This window comes from Pristiophorus japonicus, chromosome 3 (genome assembly GCF_044704955.1).
Source record: "Pristiophorus japonicus isolate sPriJap1 chromosome 3, sPriJap1.hap1, whole genome shotgun sequence".
Taxonomy (NCBI): Eukaryota; Metazoa; Chordata; class Chondrichthyes; family Pristiophoridae; genus Pristiophorus; species Pristiophorus japonicus.
Window position 1 is genome coordinate 273,595,691 of NC_091979.1, and position 26,082 is coordinate 273,621,772.

The 26,082-nt window shown below is 47.3% G+C and overlaps 1 protein-coding gene across 1 annotated transcript in view; it reads right to left on the minus strand.

Annotated features, from left to right (window-relative positions):
- Nucleotides 1-3,961, minus strand: part of chst15 (carbohydrate (N-acetylgalactosamine 4-sulfate 6-O) sulfotransferase 15) — a 90,462-nt gene extending 86,501 nt beyond the window's left edge. Inside the window, exon 1 of the mRNA XM_070876718.1 lies at nt 3,569-3,961. The gene's annotated coding sequence lies outside the window, so the exon portion shown is untranslated. The remainder of the gene's footprint in view (nt 1-3,568) is intronic.
- Between the last annotated feature and the right edge of the window lie 22,121 nt (nt 3,962-26,082).

The window sequence follows — 26,082 nt, forward strand, 5'->3', positions numbered from 1 at the left end:
CCGGCCTCTGATATGACACTCCGAGGCCGGCCGTTTAGCTCGGCATTTTCCCTTGTTCATCCGGCATAGTGCCCTAAAAGATGCATGCAACACCTCCTTTAGTGCCCCGCTCCAAACTCCGGGCCCAGCTGATGAATTTTGCGGTGACAGACGCAAACCATTTGTCGGCGCAAAATTGACCTCTCCGCCCGAGTCACCGCCCCAATTGAGGCACGACTGAATTTCCAATTCTATAACTTTTAAAACAAAATTATTATACAGCAATGTAACAGGACCTAAGATGAACATAATTAAAATAGCGGGCAACTCTCATTCGCACTTGTTCCACTTTAAACGAACAAACTGAAAAAAGGTAGCAAAGTTCTAGTTGTAATGGTTAACATTATGGTTTCTTGACAACTTTTGACCAACACCTTGATGAACACTAAAAGTAGACACACTGAGATGATAAGTAAAAGTCTCTGATGAAAATTTTACCCCAAAAAATCATTTTAAGTCTTTTGTTAAAAATTAATGAGGTTGGGGAGGGAATCTAATTGCTACATTTATGAAACAGTTGCAAGACACTTTTGCTTCAGCGGCTTCTATCACAGCCTTGTGATCCACAAACAGGCAGACATTCATTTCCAGCAAACGATCACATTTTAATATAATGGCTAGTTGCTTCCAGCCAGAGCTGGAAAAATAGCTCTCAAGTTACATCAAAGTAAAAAAACTGCTTGAAGGGGCCAAAGGACAACTTTTGACCATCTGTGATGATAAGGGGGGAGGCAGGGAAACGACCCCCTCCCCATGGTTACTGCCCCTTCTCCCCACTCCACAACCCCCTCCCCATGGTTACTGCCCCTTCTCCCCCCCCTCCCCATGGTTACTGCCCCTTCTCCCCCCCCTCCCCATGGTTACTGCCCCTTCTCTCCCCCCTCCCCATGGTTACTGCCCCTTCTCCCCCCCTCCCCATGGTTACTGCCCCTTCTCCCCCCCCTCCCCATGGTTACTGCCCCTTCTCCCCCCCCATGGTTACTGCCCCTTCTCCCCCCCTCCCCATGGTTACTGCCCCTTCTCTCCCCCCTCCCCATGGTTACTGCCCCTTCTCTCCCCCCTCCCCATGGTTACTGCCCCTTCTCCCCCCCTCCCCATGGTTACTGTCCCTTCTCCCCACCCACCTCCCCCTGGTTACTGCCCCTTCTCCCCACCCACCTCCCCCTGGTTACTGCCCCTTCTCCCCACCCACCTCCCCCTGGTTACTGCCCCTTCTCCCCACCCACCTCCCCCTGGTTACTGCCCCTTCTCCCCACCCACCTCCCCCTGGTTACTGCCCCTTCTCCCCACCCACCTCCCCCTGGTTACTGCCCCTTCTCCCCACCCACCTCCCCCTGGTTACTGCCCCTTCTCCCCACCCACCTCCCCCTGGTTACTGCCCCTTCTCCCCACCCACCTCCCCCTGGTTACTGCCCCTTCTCCCCACCCACCTCCCCCTGGTTACTGCCCCTTCTCCCCACCCACCTCCCCCTGGTTACTGCCCCTTCTCCCCACCCACCTCCCCCTGGTTACTGCCTCCTCCCCATTCCCAACACCTGGGCACGCCCTGACTCTGGCTATAACGGGCCAGTCCCTTTATGTAATGTCCCTGCACAGCTTTACCGGATCATTCTTTTGGAAGCATGAATACGGATGAAACTTTATTTTTGGTATCCCTCTCACGGTGAATTAAAAGCGTTTGAAGTAATGAGCCGTGGTGTGAGGAAGTCTAGTCTGCGAGGGGTTGTACGGGGAGAGCTCGGGGACCGGGGGCCGGGCTCAGTCCTGGGGGCTCAGGGGAATGGGGGGGCTCAGTGACCGGGGACTCGGGGACCGGGGGCTCAGACCCCGGGGCTTAGTGACCGAGCTCAGTCCCGGGACCCCAGACCCCGGGGGCTCAGTGACCGGGGATTGGGGGTTCAGTGACCGGTGCTCAAGCTCAATCCCGGGGGCTCAGTGACCGGGGACCAGGCTCAGTCCCGGGGGTTTGTGGACCGGGTTCAGTCCCGGGGACTCAGTGACCGGGGATTGGGGGTTCAGTGACCGGGGCTCAAGCTCAGTCCCGGGGGCTCAGTGACCGGGGCTCAGGCTCAATCCCGGGGGTTCAGTGACCGGGGACCGGGCTCAGTCCCGGGGGCCGGGGTTAAGTGACCGGGGACCAGGCTCAGTCCCGGGGGTTTGGGGACCGGGGACCGGGCTCAGTCCCGGGGGCCGGGGTTAAGTGACCGGGGACCAGGCTCAGTCCCGGGGGTTTGGGGACCGGGGACCGGGCTTAGTCCCGGGGGCTGGGGTTAAGTGACCGGGGACCAGGCTCAATCCCGGGGGTTCAGTGACCGGGGACCAGGCTCAGTCCCGGGGGTTTGTGGACCGGGGACCAGGCTCAGTCCCGGGGGCTCAGTGACCGGGGACCAGGCTCAGTCCCGGGGGTTTGTGGACCGGGGACCAGGCTCAGTCCCGGGGGCTCAGTGACCGGGGACCGGGCTTAGTCCCGGGGGCTGGGGTTAAGTGACCGGGGACCAGGCTCAATCCCGGGGGTTCAGTGACCGGGGACCAGGCTCAGTCCCGGGGGCTCAGTGACCGGGGACCAGGCTCAGTCCCGGGGGCTCAGTGACCGGGGACCAGGCTCAGTCCCGGGGGTTTGTGGACCGGGTTCAGTCCCGGGGGCTCAGTGACCGGGGACCAGGCTCAGTCCCGGGGGCTCAGTGACCGGGGACCAGGCTCAGTCCCGGGGACCAGGCTCAGTCCCGGGGGTTTGTGGACCGGGTTCAGTCCCGGGGCCCAGGGACCAGGCTCAGTCCCGGGGGCTCAGTGACCAGGGACCAGGCTCAGTCCCGGGGGTTTGTGGACCGGGTTCAGTCCCGGGGGCCGGGGCTCAGTGACCAGGGACCAGGCTCAGTCCCGGGGGCTCAGTGACCGGGGGACCAGGCTCAGTCCCGGGGGCTCAGTGACCGGGGGACCAGGCTCAGTCCCGGGGGCTCAGTGACCGGGGGACCAGGCTCAGTCCCGGGGGTTTGTGGACCGGGTTCAGTCCCGGGGACCAGGCTCAGTCCCGGGGGCTCAGTGACCGGGGACCAGGCTCAGTCCCGGGGGTTTGTGGACCGGGTTCAGTCCCGGGGGCCGGGGCTCAGTGACCGGGGACCAGGCTCAGTCCCGGGGGCTCAGTGAGCGGGGACCAGGCTCAGTCCCGGGGGCTCAGTGACCGGGGACCAGGCTCAGTCCCGGGGGCTCAGTGACCGGGGACCAGGCTCAGTCCCGGGGGTTTGTGGACCGGGTTCAGTCCCGGGGGCCGGGGCTCAGTGACCGGGGACCAGGCTCAGTCCCGGGGGCTCAGTGACCGGGGGACCAGGCTCAGTCCCGGGCTGGTTGTCTGTCAGGCGGGATGGCCGAGAGAAGCGATGAGGAAGGTGTGGAGCCCGGTCATTCACAGAGCGCTTCAAACAAAACCCAGCCTTGTTCCCGGCACTTTCCTCAGCCCCGGAGCTGCCCGTTTAACAACTTCATTCAATAACTCGATCCAAGTCGCCGCATCCGCGGTGCCACACTCACTCACCCTTTTGGTTTTTTGAGAACCGTTCCTTCACCTTCTCAATAATGTCCCTCTCCCGGTGAAGTCCTCGTCTCAGGAGCTTTCCACATCGCTGCATAAGGGCAGAGGAGAGTTCATTTCCCTGTATTTCTGTCCCCTCTTTCTTTTTATCGTTGCCTTCTGGCTTTTTCTGTCTAAACTTCCCGTGGCGGGTGGGGGTTGTTCCTCTGCTCCTGAATGAGAGGCGGTGAGCTCCGGTATCCGGCGACTCCTCCACCTCACTGTGCAGCGGCACTCGCTTTTTCCCCCGGCAAAGCCCGGCTCGCCGATCTCCAGTCACAGGCTCAGCAGTCCAGCCACCAAATACAGCAGCAACACAGCCCCCTCCTCCACCTACCTCCAGCGTAGCAGCAGACAGCCGCCTCACAGTGCTCCCAAACACAACCCCACAGCAGACAGACAGGTCACAGTGCTCCCAGACACAACCCCACAGCAGACAGACAGGTCACAGTGCTCCCAGACACACTCCCACTGCTCCCAGACACAACCCCACAACAGACAGCTCACAGTGCTCCCAGACACAACCCCACAGCTCACAGTGCTCCCAGACACAATCCCACAGTAGACAGACAGGTCACAGTGTTCCCAGACACAATCCCACAGCAGACAGACAGGTCACAGTGCTCCCAGATACAACCCCACAGCTCCCAGTGCTCCCAGACACAATCCCAGTGCTCCCAGACATAACCCCACAGCAGACAGACAGCTCCCAGTGCTTCCAAACACAACCCCACAGCAGACAGACAGGTCACAGTGTTCCCAGACACAACCCCACAGCAGACAGACAGGTCACAGTGTTCCCAGACACAACCCCACAGCAGACAGACAGCTCACAGCGCTCCCAGACACAATCCCACAGCTCCCAGTGCTCCCAGACACAACCCCATAGCTCCCAGCGCTCCCAGACACAACCCCACAGCAGACACCTTCCGCAGTGGGCACCGCAGGGTACAGAGAGTGTATTGAAGACATCAATAATAAAACCCTGATTTAGTTGGGAAGATATCCATTTGTTTCGGTGGCACAATGCTTATTTGCACATCTTTTTCCTTTGATTGGACCATCCCATATTAGTGGTGCCCCAAAAGAGGGACTTGTGATGATATTTGTTTGGTGACCCAGTGTCACCCTTATTGGTCCATCAAAAAAGGCACAGTCCTCCAGACACAACTTGACAACAGACAGCCGGCTCATAGTCCTCCTTACACAGCTCCAGCAACTAACTCATAGTCTCCCCACCCAATAGATAAGCAGCCAACTGTTTGTCCTCTGTCGAACCTGTTAAGAGTCATACGACATAATACTAAACTACTAGGGTCTAATTTTCAAACTTTCCCCCACAAAGACACTTTATGTCGATTTGCAGTAGATATCAATGTATCTGCCCCATTTTTGACTGTATCAAGATTTGATTCACCCTGGTTGAAAGTTAAGCCATGGAGTAATTGTAGACAAGTAATTAATGGCATTGGACACTTAAGCATGGCTCTTGACCTCTAAATAACCATGTTCAGTCTTAAAAGTCTGGAGAATTAGGAAGATGCTGAGGTAGGAACTTGTCTCTGTTTTTTGGGTAGTTTTATTCAAACTTGTGGTACCTACACATTACATGCTTATAAGGGTTGGTTATTAGTAAAGTTATGAAAATGTATACCCTGTGTGATACAGTAACCTGCCAATAGGAGCTGGTAATGTAGATGTCCCAACTTTTTGCTATAGCAATTCATAACTAATTCCACTGCCCCGCTCTCTCCCCATAGACCGGTATGTTTATTTCCCTGAAAATGTATCCAATTTGCCGTTAAAAGATTCAATAGTCCACTCCCTATGGCAAAGCAATCCATACTCCCAACAACTATTTTAAGGTAACTTTCAATCAAGTACCCCTTTTTTTTGAGGGCACCAAAAAACATAAATTAACAATTGAACATTAAGGGAACCTTTATCAAATCAAATCAAATCAAATTAAAATTCTGTTCCTTGTTGAAATGATGCATGCCAGACCCTCTGGCGCCCACCTCTCATGGAAACGTACCAGTGGACACCACATGCTCCATCTCCAGGGACACCCTGGCTCGAATGTAACCGCGGAAGAAAGGCAGGCAGTCGGGCTGAATGACCCCCTCGACCACTCGCTGCCTGGAACGGTTGATGGCCACGGCCAGGAGCAGTTCAATACTCCAACAACTATTTTAGTTGATAACCATAAATCAAGTGCCACCTGATTAAAGGGGGCACTAAAACCAACACATTAAACAAATTAAACTTTTGACAGTAAACTGAAATCAAATTAAAATTTGGTTGCCGGAGGTGATGATGCACTCCAGTCCCTCCAGTGCCCACCTCTCGCCCATACGCCAACAACCCTTAACCAATGTGTCAGCTGTGGCTCAGTGGGTAGCACTCTCTAGGTGAGAGGGGTTAGGAGTGAGCAGGTGATGCTGAATACTGCAGGAGTTGGAGTGAATTTGTAAAAAGTTGCTGGTGGATTGTTAGGGGTTTTTTTTCAAATTTTAGGGCCTTTTTGACCCATAAACATCAACCAGATAGCTGCTGAGGGGCCTGGAGTGCCGGGGGTCTCAGAGGACAGTGCTCCCAATGTGAATTTAATCAGGGGAGAGAATGTCTTGAGAAGGAAGAATAAAAAACCCAAAGATTTGGGCCAGCACCCCAGGAGGTTTGGAAAAGAAAACACGCTGGTGGTTCACTGCCTGGATAAGGAGATGCGAGCTTGGGATATTATCCAGGCAGTGCATGAGGACTGCAGTGAGGGAAGTTACTTTGCTTGCCGACCAAAGCAGAATATTGGATTCGAAGTGATGGTCAGTGGCCGAGCGAAGGTGGAAAGACTTTTACTGAGCCTGAAGGTTGGTGAGAAGTACTTGGATGTATCTTTGTTGTATTCCGAAGAGGTGGTAGTTTCATTCTTAAACCTGCCAGTTTATATTGAGGACGATGTGCTGATAAAAAAGTTGGAGTCGTGGGACATTAAACTTTGCTCAGTAATAAAGAGGAGATACTATCCTGGAACACGGGTAGCCGATGGATCCCGTTATGTAAAAGTACGGTTCCCAGAGGGGGTGAAGTTACATTATCCTACAGCATGAAATTTGAGACAATGGAAGGAGTGCAGTACTTCCGGGTTCTGCATGATAACCAGGTGAAGGTTTGCTATTACTGTCTTGGACACGACCATTTAGTAAGTAGCTGTCCAGACCTGTACTGTTATAACTGTGGCAAGTCTGGACACATCGCTCGGAACTGCAAGGCAGAGAGCTGTGCAGTTTGTTGCAAAGGCCCCACCCGCTGTGAGTGTGAGGCAGAAGGAAGCTCCTTGAGTGACAAGGAGATGGGAGAAGGAGGTGTGAGTGGAGTGGCCAGAAGAGCGGAGCAGGCGGAGGACACAGCCGCCGAACGGAATGAGGAAAGAGCACAAGAAGGAGCAGAAAACAAGATGGGGATGGTGGAAAATACACCAAGTATGGTGGAAAAGGACAAAGTCAGCGGCGGACATCATAGGTCAGGGACAGAGTCGAGCCATAATATGGCTCGCCTTCAGGTGTCTGTGGGGGGAGCAGAGACGAGTGCGAGGTAAGTGTAAGTAATCCAAAGAGAGACGGGGAGTTGTACATCTTGGGGAACAGGAGGGGGCAAGACCAGGAAAGGGTGCAAGAGGCAGGAGCCTTAAAGGGGCAGCAGGATGGGAGCGGGGAGCCAAAGACGGCAAAAGGGAGCAAGATGGGTGGAGATGCGCCATTGTCCTAGACATAGAAGAAACGGGGAGCAAGGGTCAGTGGTGGACGTGAAGCCAAGTGGCACTGTTGAAGAAACCATGTTAGCAGGACTCTCTAAGGGAGATTCTGTATCTGACGGGGTACAGGGACGGGAGATTACAGAAGAGCTCGAGAGTGAGGAGTCGGAGGAGGATGGAGATATGGAATTGGGGGGTGGGCATCATGTGGAAAGGAAAAGGTTAGTGAGGGGCAGAAGGAGGGAGAAGGGGCAGTTCCGCGGCCTAAATTTAATGTTAGGAAGAGGCTGAAACTGCAGGGAAAGTTCAAACAGGAGATGAAAAAGAGCCATAGGCTGCAGCAGAAAGCAGCAGCTGTCCAAAAGTTTGGGAAGGAGCATGAGAGGAGGGAAGGGCCAGAGATTAAATGATGATTGGGGGATTATCAGGTATATTGCTTTTATTAGGAGCAATGATTACATTGGGCTCGATTAATGTGAACGGACTGAGGGGGGAGAAGAAATTGCAGCAGTTGTTGCAATGTTTATAAGGCACTGACTGACCTGTTGTGTCTGCAAGAAACCTTTTGAGTTGAGGATATCCTAGAAAGAGTTTGGAAGGTTTGGAAGGGAGAAGTGTTTGCAAGTTGCGCAAATCATAACTGTAGATGGGTGGGTTTTAGTGAGTTTGTCCATAAAAGAAAACATTGCATTGGTGGACAAGGACATTGAGGGGAGATTTTTACAGCTAAAGGTACAAATGGATGAATTGAATTGTGATCTCTTTAATATCTATGCGCCGAATGACCATTGCAAGCATCGTGCGTTTTTACGGTGATTATTCACAGAAGTGGCAGAGGTGGAAAACCCTTGAATTAGTGGGGGATTTTAATGTATTTTTATGTCGGATGGACATTTCAGCCCAGATTACCTTTAAGGATGATGTCCAGAGAGATGATTGTAAAAATGATGGCAAATTTAAATTTGAGAGACTGAAAGAGGGATCGCAACCCCATAAAAAGGGAGTTTTCCAGAGGAGGTTGTGTGAGTGATGTTTTAAAACTGAGCCGAATGGATTTTGTGTTAATGCGGGAAGGGTTAAGTTCTGAGGTGATGGTACTTTATTATTAAAAAAAAGTATTTTTTAGTGACCACTCGGCTTTGGTTCTTAAAATTAGGAACAGCAGAGTTAAGATCAATCCAGGGGTGTGGATTTTAAACAATCGGTACCTGAAATATAATAAAGAATGCTCGGAAGGAACTTTTATTCTTGAAAGAAAAAAGAGTTTGGTGGGACAATTTCAAATATGAGGTAAAAGTGTTTTCGTTACCGGAAAGAAAGAGCAACAGCTAAACGGCGTCAAGAAGAGAATATAAACAGAAGGTTTACAGATATCTGTAAAGCAGTTGACAGGGGATAAGGGAGCAGAGACTAAGTGGAAGATTTTAAAGGAAGAGTGGGAATTATTGCAAGCTGAAAAATGCAAGGCGGCCATTCTCCGCGCAAAGGCTAAAGATGCATTGGAGGGAGAAAGATGCACTAGATATTTCCTAGAGCAAGAGAAGTTGCAACAAAGGTTATCATTAATTGGAGAATTGAAGGTTGGGGAAAAGATCATTAATGAAAGTGGGGAGATTATGTAGGCAGCTAGTAGCTTTTATTAAGAGTGATAAGCCATGATCATATTGAATGGTGGTGCAGGCTCGAAGGGCCGAATGGCCTACTCCTACACCTATTTTCTATGTTTCTCTGTGTACAAAAGGAGACATTTCCAAATTGGCGATGGAAAGGTTAGTGCTTTTATAGAAGGTTTAAAGGAGGATGAGAGAAGCATGTGTGACAAAGAAGTAGGATTATTGGAAATAACAGTAGCAATAAGTCGAATGAATAGGGGGGGAAAGCCCAGGGTCTGCTGGACTAAGTGCAGAATTTTATAAAGAATTTTTAGAGATTTTAAGTCCATTGGTCTTAGAGGTTTTTAAGGAGATTAAAACTGAGGGAAGCCTGTCCCCATCTATGAGGAGAGGTATAAGCTTAACTTATAAAAATAAAAGGGATAGAAAGGATCTGAAGAATTGGAGACCCATCACATTATTAAATGTGGATTATAAGATCTTGGCGAGGGTTATGGAAAATCATATGAAGGAGGTGATGGCGCAGATAGTTTCGCCCTGTCAGTCCTATGAAGTCATAGGCTGAGACATCGCTGACTCTGTGGTCTCAATCCGAGATGCGATAGAACTCATAAAAGAGAGTGGGAGGGAAGCTTATGTGCTAAAGATGGATCAAGAGAAAGCCTTTGATAGAGTCTCTCATGAGTTTTTATTGATGGTTTTGGAAGCATTTGGTTTTTGGAAAAATGTCATTGAGTGGATAAGGATTTTTTATTCAAACACATATAGCAGTGTTAAATGGAATGGATTTTTATCCAAGTATTTTCCAATACAGAGATCAGTGAGACAGGTTTGTCTCCTGTCCCCATTGTTGTACACATTGGCAGCACAACCATTAGGTTACATGATGTGAAAGGAGCAAGGCGTAGTCAGGATTGCGGTACCCAGTTCCGGGCAGGTGTCGGTGATACCTACCAATATACAGATGACACAACCTTAACGTTGACAGATGGGGAGTCAGTGAGGAAAGCTATGGGAGTAATGGAGGAGTATTGTATAGCTTCAGGAACCAGAATAAATTATAGTAAGCCCCAATGCCAGGTTGTGGGAAGGAGTAGGGATGGGGTGTTGTGTATGGAGAAAGAGTCAGACTGAATACTGTGAGCTCAAAGTAAAGTATGACCGTAGTCTTTTATTGCAGGTCTCCAGAGTGCCTCTCCAACATGAGGCCTCCTTAAATACCTGTGCTCCCAAGGGATTGTGGGATCCCTTGGGACTCCAGGTGATGAGCCCGCTGGTGGCTGTACAGAGTAAATACAAGTTTACATATATAACAACACTCCCCCGCAAAGTCAATAGTGTAACTATTTACAATGTGAGTCAATCTGGGGTCCTTCTTGCCCTGATTATTCGTCTCGGTGTAAAAGCTGGTGTTGTTGGATCATTTGTTAGGCCCTCGCTGGGCTGCTGTGCAGCTGGCCTTGCTGGGCTGCATAGTGTGTTGGGTCCTGCTGGGTTGCTGTGGATGATGGGCTCTGCTTCGTGGTCAACCGTGGTGCCACTGGTGTGTATGTTGGGGGATCAAAGAAGGTGGGGTCCAAGGTGGGCTGCTCAGGATAGTCCATGAATCTGAGTTTGATTTGGTCCAAGTGTTTCCGGTGAATGAGTCCATTTGAAAGTTTGGCCCGAAACACCCTGCTCCCCTCTTTGGCCATGACAGTGCCGGGAAGCCACTTGGGACCTTGTCCATAATTTAATACAATACAGGATCATTGATTTCAATCTCACGTGACACATTTGCTTTATCATCGTATGTACTTTGTTGAAGCTGCCTGCTCTCTATCAGTTCATGTAGATCAGGGTGAACTAACTAGAGCCTTGTCTTAAGTGCTCTCTTCATGAGCAGTTCAGCAGGTGGGATCCCAGCGAGTGAGTGTGGTCTCGTGCGGAAGCTAAGCAGGACTCGGGATAGGCGCGTCTGCAGTGAGCCTTCAGTTACCCTCTTCAAGCCTTGCTTGATGGTTTGCACTGCTCTCTCTGCCTGACCATTGGATGCTAGTTTAAACAGGGCAGATGTGACATGTTTGATCCCGTTACGGGTCATGAAATCTTTGAACTCAGCACTGGTAAAACATGGCCCGTTGTCGCTCACCAGGACATCGCGTAGACCGTGTGTGGCAAACATGGCCCTCAGGCTTTCAGTAGTGGCAGCGGACGTGCTAGCCGACATTATCTCACATTCAATCCACTTGGAGTACGCGTTTACAACCACAAGGAACATTTTACCCAAGAACGGGCTTGCATAGTCGATGTGTACCCTAGACCACGGTTTGGAGGGCCAAGACCATAAACTTAGCGGCGCCTCCCTGGGTACATTGCTTAACTGCGAGCATGTATTACATCTGTGAACGCAGGACTCTAAGATGCCGGACCACCACATGTGGGATCTGGCTATCGCTTTCATCATTACGATGCCTGGGTGGGTACTGTGGAGGTCATTGATGAAGGTGTCTCCACCCTTCTTGGGAACCACTACTCGATTGTCCCATAGAAGGCAGTCTGCCTGTATAGACATTTCATCTTTGCACCGATAGAACGGCATTATCTCTTCCTGCATTTCCACTGAGACACTGGACCAGCTCCCGTGAAGCGCACAGCTTTTGACTAGGGATAATAAGAGGTCCTGGCTCGTCCAGGTTTTGATCTGCCGGGCAGTGACGGGTGATTGCTCACTCTCAAATGCTTCCATTACCATGGCTAAATTTGCGGGCTGCACCATTTCCACTCCCGTGTTGGGCAATGGCAGTCTGCTGAGAGCATCGGCGCAGTTTTCTGTGCTTGGCCTGTGGCGGATGGCATAGTTGTATGCGGACAACGTGAGTGCCTATCTCTGGATGTGGGCCGATGCGTTGGTATTTATCCCTTTACTCTCGGTAAACAGGGATATAAGTGGTTTATGGTCAGTTTCCATTTCGAATTTTATCCCAAATAGGTATTGATGTATTTTCTTTACCTCATAGAAACACGCTAACGCTTCTTTCTCAATCATGCCGTAGGCTCTCTCAGCCTTAGACAGATTCCTGAATGCATAAGCAACCGGTTACAGTTTCCCGAAATCATTAGCTTGTTGCAATATTCACCCGACGCCATATGACGACGCATCACATGCTAGTACCAAACGCTTACATGGATCATACAACACAAGCAATTTGTTTGAGCATAACAATTTTCTCGCTTTTACAAAGGCATTTTCTTGGCTTTTGCCCCAAACCCAGTCATCCCCTTTTCATAGTAATACATGCAATGGTTCTAACAGTGTGCTGAGGCCTGGTAAGAAGTTACCAACGTAGTTCAGGAGTCCCAGAAACGACCGCAGCTCTGTCACGTTTTGTGGCCTCGGTGCGTTCTCAATTGCCTCCATCTTCACGTTGGTGGGCCTGATGCCCTCCGCCGCAATCCTCCTTCCCAAGAACTCCACTTCAGGCACCAGGAAAATTCACTTCAAGCACTTCGACTAAGAACCTCCTCCAGGTTCTGCAAATGCTCAACTGTGTTCCGACCTATAACCAGGATGTCGTCCTGGAAGACCACGGTGTGCGGGACCAACTTCAGTAAGCTTTCGTTGTTTCTCTGGAATATCGCCGCCACTGATTGAATTCCAAACAGGCATCTGTTATAAATAAAAAGACCTCTGTGCGTGTTGATGCAGGTGAGGCCTTTCGATGATTCCTCCAGTTCCTGCGTCATGTAGGCTGAAGTCAGATCCAGCTTCATGAACGTCTTTCCTCCTGCCAGTGCTGCAAAGGGGTCGTCGGCCTTTGGTAGTGGGTATTGGTTCTGCAGGGAGAAACGATTGATAGTTACTTTGTAATCACCACAGATTCTGACGGTGCTGTCTCCCTTGAGAACAGGAACGATCGGGCTGGCCCACTCATTGAACTCAATCGGTGAAATGATGCCTTCTCTTTGCAGCTGGTCTAGCTCGATCTCTACCCTTTCATCATGTACGGAACTGCTCTCGCCTTGTGATGGATGGGTCGTGCCCCGGAATTAGTTGGATCTGCAGTTTTGCTCCTTGGAATTTCCTGATGCCTGGTTCAAACAGCGAAGGAAATTTGTTTAAGACCTGGGCACACGAAGTATCGTTGGCGGGCGATAGCGCTCGGACGTCATTTGAGTTCCAGCGTATCTTTCCCAGCCAGCTCCTGCCGAGCAGTGTGGGACCATCGCCTGATACCACCCAGAGTGGTAGCTTGTGCACCGCTCCATCATAAGAGACTTTTACATTAGCACTGCTGATTACGGGAATCAGTTCTTTCATGTAAGTTCTACAAATTGGAGTTAAGACTGGCCTTGAGGCCTTGTTGCACCACAATCTTTTGAAAGTCTTTTTGCCCATGATGGACTGGCTTGCGCCTGTATCCAATTCCATTGACACCGGGAGTCCATTTAGTTCAACATTCAGCATTATGGGGGATAATTTGTGGTGAATGTGTGCATCCCATGTACCTCTGCCTCCTCTGTCTGTGGCTCTGGTTCGTCATGATCCTCCGTGGATCTGTCCTCCTCTGCAACATGGTGGTTTGCAGGTTTAACAGGATTAGCAGCTCGCCTGCACATACACTGGAGGTGTCCCATTGTTCCACAGCCCTTGCAAACATACCCTTTGAATCGGCACGAATGGAAATGATGATCACTCCCATAGCGCCAACAAGGTGTTAATGGCCTTGCATTCGTCACCCTTGATGGTGGGCTCTGAGACATCTGTGGACGTGCAGCTGCAGGCATGTGTGACCTGCCTTGTACGTTGCAATTCGAAAACAACATCACTTTGTTCACAGTACTTGTAACAGCACTTGTGTGCTGAGAGATTTGCTTAGTATTGTCACTAGTGGCAATGAATGCCTAGGCTATTGCTATGGCCTTGCTCAAGGTTGGGGTCTCTACAGTCAAAAATTTACGAAGTATGGTTTCGTGGCCAATGCCAAGTACAAAAAAGTCTCTGAGCATGTGCTCCAAATGTCCTTCAAATTCACAATATCCTGCAAGGCGTCTTAGCTCGGCGACATAACTCGCCACTTCCTGGCCTTCAGACCTTTTGTAGATGTAGAACCGGTACCTCGCCATCAGAACACTTTCCTTCGGGTTCAAATGCTCTCGGACCAGTGTGCGCAAATTGTTGTATGATTTCTCTGTGGGTTTCGCTGGAGTGAGCAGATTCTTCATGAGGCCATACGTTGGTGCCCCACAGATGGTGAGGAGGATCGCCCTTCATTTGGCAGCACTCTCTTCCCCATCTAGCTCGTTGGCCACGAAGCATTGGTCGAGTCGCTCCACAAAAGTTTCCCAATCATCTCTCTCCGAGAATTTCTCCAGGATGCCCACTGTTCTCTGCATCTTTGGGTTCGCTATCTGTATGTCGTCACCAGTTGTTATGTATGGAGAAAGAGTCAGACTGAACACTGTGAGCTCAAAGTAAAGTGTGACCTTAGTCTTTTATTGCTGGTCTCCAGAGTGCCTCTCCAACCTGTGAGGCCTCCTTAAATACCTGCGGTCCCAAGGGATTGTGGGATCCCTTGGGACTCCAAGGGATGAGCCCTCTGGTGGCTGTACAGAGTAAATACAAATTTACATATATAACAGGGGGAGTGGGTGGAGGTTTTAGAAGTTCTGGGGGTGCATATGGGACGCAAGAAGGATCGGGATGAAATGGATCAACTAAATAGGGAACCGAAGGTTATGAAAATTAAGAAAATTTTGGGAAGATTGGAAAGAAGATGTTTGAAAGTGCAAGGAAGAGGCCAGTCATGTCAGCTCTCCTGCTATCTAAACTATGGTACTTATTGACGATGGAGGATATTCTTGGGTGGGTGGCTTGTGTAAAACTTTTATGGGACGGGAAACCAGTCTTAGTTGCTTACAATACCATCATTGGACAGCAAAATCAGGGAGGACTCAATTTCCCAGATATTGATTTGAAGAAAAAATCCTTTAGAATTAATTGAGTGAAGAGATTTCTTCAGAAGTCAAATACATGTTTTTGGAAGAATTGTGTCCAGCATTTTTTTAAATGGGATAGGAGGACAGGCAATATTTTATATGGAATACAACAATATGTTTTTGAAATCGATTAAATCTCTCCCTTGGTTTTATAAGGAGGTTGTAGACACTTGGGCCCAATTTTTTAAAAGTGTGCAGTTTATGCCCAAAGGTGCTGAGGAATTTTTAGAACAGCCCTTATTTTTGAACAGGTGGATCAACATTGAAGGAGAGGTATTATTTAATCAAGCTTTTATAAAAGCTTGCATTATATATGTGAAAGATGTATTCTATGAGGTAATTCCAGGTTGGTTGCCGGAAGCGGTAGTGAGGGACATAGTTTGGGAGGAGGATCAGGAGGTAGAGGAAAAAGCAATTAAGATCCTGTATGAGAAGATTGTGAGGGCGATGACACAGGATTGGATGGAAGAAATAAATACGCAAATCTCCAAAGGAGGTATAATGCATCCCGCTTTTCTAAGCTTTCTGCTAGAGAAAGGGGAGGAGTTGGTTCAAGTTGACAACTGTAATACTCGAGATTTCTATGGGGTATTTAGAGAATGGAGATTTAAGACACCTGCTGGTCAGGAGTTTTGGCAGAATATATACCCACAGCTGGATTTCAACAGGATTTGGAAAGGAGTGTGGGCAAATTTTAAATGTCCAGCGTGGATTGAACTGGATTTCAAACTGGCTCATAACCAGATTTTTACCATGATAGTCTTGTGTAAGATTGGGCGAGTAGAGGTGGCAACTTGCCCAGTGAGTGGGACGTGGGATGAGACTCTGTCCCATTTGATGGTGTTATGTCCGCAGTTAAAGGATTTTAAGTCCTATGTTCGACAGTTGTGTGAGGTTTTCTTGCTGGGTGAGGACCGAAGAGCAAGAATGGGAATCCCATGGGACTTAATTTTGAGATGGGGATTGCAGGAGAGTCTGTCCGAGTCTAGCGGAGCGGCAATTAATGTAATGTTCAATTTGGCTAGATTTGTGATTATGCAAAAAAGGAATGCTCTGTTTTTTAAGGGGAGGAGAATAAACCTAAAAGTATTTTAAAGGCTCTGTGGATGTTTTATTCAGAAAATAATTTAAATATAGTAGTCTATGATCAATTTGTAAAGTACAATAGATTATTATATGTTACAGAAGACAAATTAAACTTCAGGTTTTGATGTTAATATGTGTTGGAGGAACGGCTGTGCAGAGGGGCGAAATAGATTTGTATGATACAATGGAATGATCACGATGTTGTAAGTGTTCTTAATGTTCAATAACTATTAATATATTTTTTTTAAATAGGTAGCATCTCTTGCCTCTGAGTATGAAGGTTGTGGGTTCAAGTCCCACTCCAAGAACTTGAGCACAAAAAAATCTAAATTGGCACTCCAGTGCAGCACTGAGCAGGCGCAGCACTGTCAGAGGTGCCGTCTTTTTGATGAGACATGAAACTGCACTCTCAGGTGGACGTAAAAGATCCCATGGCATTATTTTGAAGAAGAGAAGCGGAGTTAACCCCGATGTCCTGGCCAATATTTATCCCTCAATCAACATAACAAAAAAACAGATTATCTGGTCATTATCACATTGCTGTTTGTGGGAACTTGCTTGTGCGCAAATTGGCTGCCGCGTTTCCCACATTACAACAGTGACTACACTCCAAAAGTACTTCATTGGCTGTAAAGCACATTGAGACATCCGGTGGCCGTGAAAGGCGCTATATAAATCCAAGTCTTTATTTTCTCTGTGTAAACCCTGCCTCCAAATCTCTCTCTTCACTTTGTGATAATTTGAAGTCAATGACTGCTTATTACTAACTCCCCAGACAAAGGAAGTAGCCTTTCTCTATGCATTATATCAAAACTCTTAACTTTAAAAGCCTTTATTAAACCTCTTTTTAGTTTTCTATGCTCAACGAGAATTAGTCACAACTACAAAAAAGACGATGGGGGCAATTTTTGCCAGCTCATTTAGGCAAGGTGGCCAAGATGGGGTCTTGAGCTGAAACAGCAATGTAGCCATGGTTTAGCACAAGACACCATCTTGGTAAAGGTGTTGAAGCATGCACTAGAAACAGCCACCCGAAGGACCGGTAAGGGGCTGATTTACATTTAAATTGCCTGCTATTGCTTATTAACAAGGCTGCATAGCATTTTGGCGGATAGCACTTGACCTAACTCCTTCTCCTAACAGCGACCAGCTACATAGGAATAAACAAATCATTGCTGAGGATTTCAAGAACTACTTATACTGTTCACTTGCTGCTGGAGGTATGGAAGAGGACTTTTGAAACACATCGGGAGACTTTCTGGGACACTTTGTCAAGACTCCACTTACACTCTATCAAAATTTATTCTGGAAATTCTCTGAGACTTCACCTAAAAAGAGTAAATGCTGGGCTACTCCACTTTATTGGACACCTTATAGGAGTCATCAGGAGAAAGGGAGTGCTTGGTCATGGAGAGGGAGAAGCTTTGTCTTCAAAGATTTAATAATAACCTACAAAAGAGAATTGGATATATACTTGAACAGAAAAAAATTGCAGGGCTATGAAGAAAGAGCAGTGAAGTGGGACTGATTGGATAGCTCTTTCAAAGAGCTGGCACAGCCACAATGGGTGCCCTCTGTGTTGTATGATTCTGAGCCTACACATAATTAGTGCTAAAGTAAGAGTGAATTAGAATATTGGAAAATGAAGTCCAGTGCTTAAACCTGAGGGTTGGTTATCCACTGTTCCATTTGATCTTTAGTAATGACAATTGTCTAATGTATTAAAACCATTGAGAACAATTGACGGCTACTCTTACCAAGCAATGGCAAGTAAAGCATCTTTTGTGTTATGGCATTTTGTTGTACAGACCATGACTAGTTAGTTACATTAACAGTGTTCCATTAAATCAAGCAAAGATGTTGGCCTATGTGGGCTCTCATGTATTTGGGGAATCTGTGGGATAAAGTTTACCTCAGAAAGGAAACCATCTCCAAATTCAATTTAGGCATGACTAGGTCTCCCCAAATTTACAGCACAAATACAGCAGCTCTAGTACATCTGATACACAGATGTAAACCTTCAAAAGAATTCCACAACCAAATTTAGGTAGTTCGAGGGATACACAGCGTTCATATCATTAACATGCCTCACTGGTTACCTGAGGACTTGTGCATATGTAAATTGTTACCCATGCTGCCAAAGACTCCATCTAAAAAGTTATGCATATTTGTAAAAGTGAATGAGAGCTTCTGAGTACTGAGAGGATTAAAATATAATTTGCACACAATAGATATTTCTAGTAATTATCCTTAATGCATTTGCTTAAGAAACGATTGAGCTTTGCCACGCTGTGTATATAATATAGACCCTACAGTGACATGCAACCGATAGCAAGTACCGCCATTATAATTTTACTTGTTTGACTGCTGGTTTGCATCAAATATTACTTTTCAACTTCTGACCAATAAAGAAAACAGTGAGATTTATAAAGAAGGACAAGTCCTAGAAGCAATTTGTGTTTACATTAATAATGTTGCAATTGCCCAAAATATGACCACACATATTCATCACAATAAAATGTATGATGAATAGGAGCATTACAAAATGCCCACAAAACTAGGGCATCTTCAAAAAGCAGAAAAGGTGTTGTTTATGTAACATAACCTCATTACCTTTTACTAGAGTAGTATTGATAAACTAATTTAGGGGTTACTAAGCCAATCAACTGTCACTTCTAATGCAGTGTCTAACTGCTCTGAGTTGTGTTGGTGGGTGTGTGTGTGGTGGCAGCCTGTTGTTCCTTGCCTCAAAGGATGGCGATGATAGAGTGCTTCCAGTGTAGGCGTCATGAGCTGGCCCTGCTGTAGCTGGACCACATCTGAGACAGCATTAGTTGAAAGCACCTGCCCACGAACTGGCACTTAATAAATCCTCTGAGGAGGCAGGCTGGATATTCAGTTAGCGTGAGATAAAGCTACCTAATTTTTGTCACATGGGTACTCCTAACTAGAAATTTGCATGAAAGCAGACAAAGTTTCCATTGAGGAGTCTGAACCTCATCAATGTGAATCTGTCAAGCTGATCTCCAGCCTGTCCAATGCAGCTCCAACAGACTTGCCTCCTGAAAGTGGCAGCCAAAGATCTTTGAAACACTCTTAAACGTTTGTGAGGAAATGTATGTCTGGGCCTGGTCCATCTAACCTTAGGGGCGTTCCTGCAGATGTTGTGTAGTTGGCACATGCACAAGGTACAGTCAAATTTGTAAGAAAGCTGGGTTTCTGTATCCTGACAAATACATGCCGAGGAACAAGACAAATCTTTAATTACCTCCTTTAACTCCTCATCAAGGATCCGTCTGAGGTTTGATCTCCCAGTGTAAGTCGAGGGGTGAGTGATGCGTGACTTGGCTCCCGAACTGTCTCACATTTAACCCAGTTATTAACCCTTGGTTAGGTTATCCTCAAGCTGCTGAGTGAGTGAAATATCTCTTGCCAAATCATCAAAAAAGAAACCAGACCACAAGTCATGCAGTAAACACCATTTATTGGTTACAAATCACAATTTAAAGTTATAGTTGGGTACACGAATGCCTAATAGACGTCAAAAAGAGTAATCAGTTATCTAACAGTTGCGCGGAAAATCATTAACGGATATGGTTACTGAATAAAACGAGTAGCAAAAGTTACACTGGCAATTCAATGTATCACTGTAAATCAGCACTAACGGATGCTAAGCATTTATAGCAGTAACCAGTCTAAGATTATCAATTGATGATATTACTTTAAAAATAATTCCTTGCATAGCTGACAAGTTAACAGATTTGACTAGCCAGTTAATAAATATCTCAAGTCTACATGTGATTGACAATGTTCAGAGCTTACATGGTCCCATTCTCATGAGCATTGTGTTTGAGTCACTCTTCCTGCTTCCCTGGGCTGCAGCTTTTAGCTTCTGGGGTGTCGAGTCGATGAACCCCCTTTCGACCATGGGGTTATCCATTCCACCTGGACCTTTGGTTCCAACTGAACCCATCAGGCGCATGAGCGACGATATCTGAGGTGGTTTTACTTTCACCTTTCTCTGATCTCGGGGACTTATAAAGTTCAGTAATATTTTTCTCTGCCTGCACTTGGCTGATACAGCCTCACAAGCTAACTCGATGTTTTACTCCTTGTCCTATTATGCTTTACCTGTAAAGGCAGCTTTCTGCATCTGCTAGGTAAAGGTTCTTGCAGAACAATGAGAACTTAAGGGAATGAACAGATACTTCTACTACTCCTGACTGCCGAACACTGATCAATCTGAGGGATGCAGAACCCTTTATTTTTAAATCTTAATTTTAAAGGGAGGGCACCCTACACACTAAGGTGACATGGGCGCCAGAAAGTCTGATCCCTATTCTTCCAATCAAACCTGCTAAATGTGGAGCCTGTAGTTATCATTGTGTCCCAGAAGCATAACTTTTCCCCCAGCAGGATAGCCTTTGTGCCTACGATTTTTACGGAATCCATCCCCCTCTACTGATCTTGCATTTCTCAAGAGTTTTTTTCACCAACAAGTGGGAAGAGGTGACACCATTATATTCCATGAGGTGTTACCCAAGTGTTTCGGGTTAGGGATAATGGCTTCTCATATTGGTAAGGGAAGCCTGTAGTATAAATACAGCGCTTTCTGGTACAATTAACTTAGAGGTTTTATGGCTTTAATTCAAGGATTAGCTTAGAAGATTTTTGGTCACAATGGGCTCAAGTTTCTGATCCCGCTAGAACGGCGCACATCGGAGAGGCCCGCCTAATTTGTAGAACAGAAATTGCGCCGAATACTTACCTCGCGATTCTTCGATATCTGTAGGCCTGTTTCCAGCTCGGCACGGCACAGCAGGAGATGCTGGGGGCGGAGCTACAGCCCTGCGCCAAAAACAGAGCGGGCAGCCGCGCGCATGCGCAGTAGCTCCTGGCCCTCCCAGCGCGTCCTGTCTCCGGGCGACGACCCTATCCCTGGCCGAAGGGACGTCACCCCTATCCCAGGCTGAGTGGCCTGACTGCCCTTACCTCGTCGGCGGTGGGGCCTGCCCACCCAGCATCTCGCTGGGGGCGGGCCCCACCCGAAGTCCTCGGCGGCGGCCTGGCATCTCCTGGGGGGGGCCCGTCTCAGCAGGTTGTTGGAGGGTTCCTGGTGCTGCAGTAGGTGAGTAGAAAATTAATTTTTTATTTATTGATTGATTTATTATTTTTTTTTTAATTTTTAATTTTTTAATTTTTTTGATTGATTTATTGGTTGATTTATTTATCATTTATTATTGATGATGGCTCTTTATTTGTAAAAGTGAAGTGTTTAATGCTTGTAAACTTCCCCCACTCCTCCCCCCCCCTCCCCCCCCCCCTTCATTTCTTGTTCCCTACGCCTGATTTATAAAATGTAGGCAAGGTTTTTCTGAGCGTACAAAAATCTACACTTACTCCATTCCAAGTTAGTTTGGAGTAAGTTTTCGCTGCCTAAACTTGCAAAACAGGCGTAAGTGCCTGGACACGCCCCCTTTTGAAAAAAAAATCTGTTCTAAAATGAAACTATTCTAACTAACTAGAACTGGAGCAAACTCAATGCCTCGAATTGCAATTTCTAAGATGCTCCATTCTAAACTAGTTGCTCCAAAAAAATAGGAGCAACTCAGGCAGAAACGTGAGCCCTATATCTGGGAAACTCCATGGCCAAAATCCTGGGTGATGGTTTGAATATGCTGAGGTCTTGTGTTAGCTAAAAGTATTTTCCCAGCATTCAGCTCAACAGCTGAACTCCATTTAGTGTGGTCATCTTTCAAGCTAAAACTTCATTTTAGGTATTTCCTCCAGGAAGCTCAAAGGCACACTTTGTTAATTTACGAGATACTCATCCTACAAATTGTGACGGTTTGCTGCAGAGAAGTCAAATGTGCTGTGCTACAAATTCTCTCACAACCCTTGCAGGTTGTTCATCATAGTCTCAAAAGATGACATGAAGGTATTTTTATCATCAGTAAGATTAAAGCTAATCTATTATCATACACTCTCTTTGCCCTTCATGTTTCCTTTTTCAGTTTTCCCTTGTATGTTTTGTGTTAAGCTTAGTTCTCTACTGAATTAGGAACCCAACATTTATTAATAACCTCTGTTTTCTATTTCATTTTAATCTCCATGGGCTAGAACCCCCATTTTTGTGCTTATCGGCCAAAAATGAGCGTTATTTCCGGCGTGGGCATTAAAAAAGGGGTTTTCGATCAGCGGCTTCTCACCTATTCTCAAACACCTAGTTTACATTTTTGAAAATGGGCGTTACCACGAGCGATATTAAATGGGCGGTAGCGTTAAATTTTTTTGACCTTCTGCTGTAAAGTGTGGCCGTCCTTAGCAACGGCATGGCAACGCTCGATTCCCGTAATTCTGGAGGTCAAGGGTAACCATGACATGTGCAGAAGAGAAGACAGAGAGAGAGGGAGCTCAGAGAGACAGAAAGCGTGTCTGGGTGTGGTGTGGCTGCTTTGGGAGGAAGGAAGGAGACTTTAGAGCTTCACAGCAAGTAGGCAAACAAAAATGAGCTGTTACCAGCCAGATATTTGACCAAATTTGCCCTATAATGGAGAGAAAGGAGGAGACATCACAGCACACTGTGGAGACTGATGCTGGAGAGAGCAGTGAGGTGGGAGAGGAGCACATTGGAGGCCGCAAAAGAGCCAGGAGGTTCTCGGACGAGGCAAATGCCTCCCTCCTGCAGGAGGTCAAGTTACGCTGGGGTGATTTGACACAGGGAGGACGTGCGAAGCCCACTCCAAAGGCCTACCAGAGGATATGGACCGAGATAGCAGAGGTGGTCTCGTCGGTGACCAAAGAGGTGCATGAGGACAACCAGTGCCGCAAACGATGGAACAATCTTGTGGGAGCCACAAGAGTACGTACTACATTGATTTACATGTACTTATGTATTTATATCTTTTGATTTGTAGAAGGCATGAGTGACTATCAGCAGATGTGAGGTCTTGCACTTTTACCAGGAATGTTTTACTCAAAGCCTGTGGTCAGAGTGTACGGCTTTAGGTAAAGAATGATAATAATCATAATAATCTTGATTACATCTGTCAGTTATGTGTTGTATCAGTCTCTGTGACAGTACCTAGCAATGATATCATGCAATAATCTCATGCCATGTCTTCCTGTCACCTTTTACAGAAGAAGCTATTGACGATGAGATCCATGCAGAGGGTGGGGGGCCAGCATTCCCCAGCGACATCACAGAGATGGAGGAGCAAATGCTCGCACTAGTGGGGAAGAACCCCCGGACAGCCACGGACGCATCTGCAGATCCTGAAGTGATGCCACGTGAGTAAAGCTTACACCATTGCATGATGTAAAGTCAATAGATGCAACACCAACTCATATCCAAACAATCATAAATGATAGATGATTTCTAAAAGTGTCATAGAAGTAATGCCGGCCTAATGAAAATCATTGCAATGCACAATGTGTTGATGGTCATGAAATGTGATGTCTGCGATGATTTTGAGAATGGTGGTGCTTTTGTCGTGCATATGCTGTGTGTAGCGCTGGACTCACCTTGTCACCCTAGCACCCCTTCTCTTCTAATTACCTCATTTGTGTCTTGCAGCTCAGCCAGCAGCGCGGCCCCAGGCAAGACCACAAAGGCCAGAAGGTGGGGGCCCGGGGCAGGAGTCGGCAGATGATCCTACTACATCTGGTGCTGAGGAGCTCTGATTCTCACCCGTCAATCTGCTTGGTCTGTTCTCGACGGATGAGAGCACGGACTTCGAAGAACCTGCATCACCACGCTCCAGAACCCATTCCACCCCAAGGCCATCTAGTGGTCCTCCAATCATTCCTGCCTCCACTCTGGAGGTACCGGCCCCAAGCACCTCTCCACAGGGCACCCCATTTGTCCTCAGGACAGTGCTGACCCTGCGGAGGCCTCATGGACGTGGCAGGTCTGTTCAACGAGCGCCACGTGACAGCAGAGAGATGGTACAGTTGTCCAGGAGGACTGTAGACATTGGTGACCAGCTCATCAAAGCATTGGGGAGGCATATCCCAACAGCTGCCCACCATGACCGAGTACATTCTGTGCATGGCGGAGTCCCTGGATGCAATAGCCAGGTACACTGCTGGCACAGGCCTCCCAGTGGTCCCCGAGCACGGCACTCCACCCCTAGGTTCCGCACCATCACTGCGAACAACAGATGAGAGCCAGGACCTAGATCCTGCTTCTGCATCAGAGAATGTTGCCCCCTCGGCATCCCCCGCTCCCGTACCCATGCAACCACCGCATTTGCCTTCATCGCCCCCAATGAGGTACCGCCTGAGGAGCTCCTTGGCCAGGTGCCATGGAGTGAGGAGGGGAAGGGGTAGATGTGGGAAGAAGGAGGGGGGCAAGGTAAATGAGGTGCATGTGCGTAGGTGATGGCTGTGTTATATATCCATCTGGGTGTATGCAATTTGTTGTAATGTATGGGGTCTGGGGACCACGCTCCTGCTTTGCCTTTGTATTCTGTGTTGCTGGAGATGTTGAACATGTGATTTATGTCAATGGTGGAAAAAGTGGGGTGTGGGCGGGTGTTGGGTGTTATTGGCTGTGATACTTATGATTTCAGACCAATGTTGGTATTAAACTTTTGTTATTGAACATAACCTTGTTGTGCATTGTCTCAGATAGCTGGACCATTACACACTGGTGATTCCTTACCATGAAAGGGTTAAATACAACTTTACATCAATCAACGTAAACTTTAATTGGTACCAAGGTGATGGGCACCATTGATGTCTGAGCTGCACACACACAGCAGTGTGTCAGCGTTGTCACTCACATCAGTACTCTTTCAGGCAAATCTTTCCGATATCAGCTCCTCACGTAAGAGTGGAATTTAACAAATGCCAGCCACACCACTGGCGATCGTTCTGGTTAGTTCCATTTTTTGTGGGTAGTTTTTTGAGCGAGCAATATTCTGGGTGATATATGTGCGAGGTGATGAAATTGACGATGGGTGATCTCCATGGCTGCTAGTTTGGGTAAATATGCTCTTTACGACAAAAAACAGTGGGCGGGCGTTCATATTGAATCTCGGCGTTAATTCCATGTGGAAAGTAACGCTGGGCGATATTATGGGCTGAATCTGCTGATTCCACCCAAAACAGGTGGCTGGGAGGTAATATTTTTTCCTGGCGTTAAGCACATTGGGAAAATAACGCTCCACGATAAGTCTCCTAAAAAAGCCCGTCAGTTTCCATTTTGTGCAAAATGGGAGATATATGGGCATTATACATCATTTCAGCGGTAAAATGGGCATTAAGGGGTCATTAAGCATGTAAAAAAAAGTGGAGGTTCTAGCCCTATAACTTCAGTCATCCGGGGAGCTGTAGCTTTGGATGCCCTTCCTTTCTCCCTCGTGGAAATGTGTTTATTCTCTACCCGAACTATCTCTTCCTTGATGGCTTCTCAATACTTATTTAATGTGTTACCTGCCAATCTTTGATTCCAATCCACCTGGGCCATTTGATTTTTCCTGGTTCTTTTCCATGACTACTCTATACCTAATGAATTTGTGATCACTGTTTTCCAAATACTCTCCCACAGAAACATGCCCCACTTCATTGCCCCGAACTTGATCTAGCACTACATCCTTTCTACAAAAGCAAAATACTGCGGATGCTGGAATCTGAAATAAAAACAGAAAATGCTGGAAATCTCAGCGGGTCAGGCAGCATCTGTGGAGCGAGAAACAGAGTTAACGTTTCAGGTCGATGACCTTTACTCAGAACTAATCTCAGGAAGGCATAGCAATTAGATCTTGTGACCCTGCCTTAAATGCATTATAGCAGAAAAATAATACATTGTGTAGTACATTGTATACTTACTTATCATTATAAAATAGCACCTATCCTCACTTAACATGAGCAACTCCAAGTTATGAGAAAATAAAGTGGAGATTTTCAGTTCCTGTGTGCTCGTTGTGCAAGTGAGCATGGGAAAAGGGAGGAGGGGAGGAGCAAAACATGGAATTGAGGAAATAATACACTGTTCAGTATTTTCTAACTGCTTGGAGAGTGAGGTTTGCCAAGCCCATTTCATA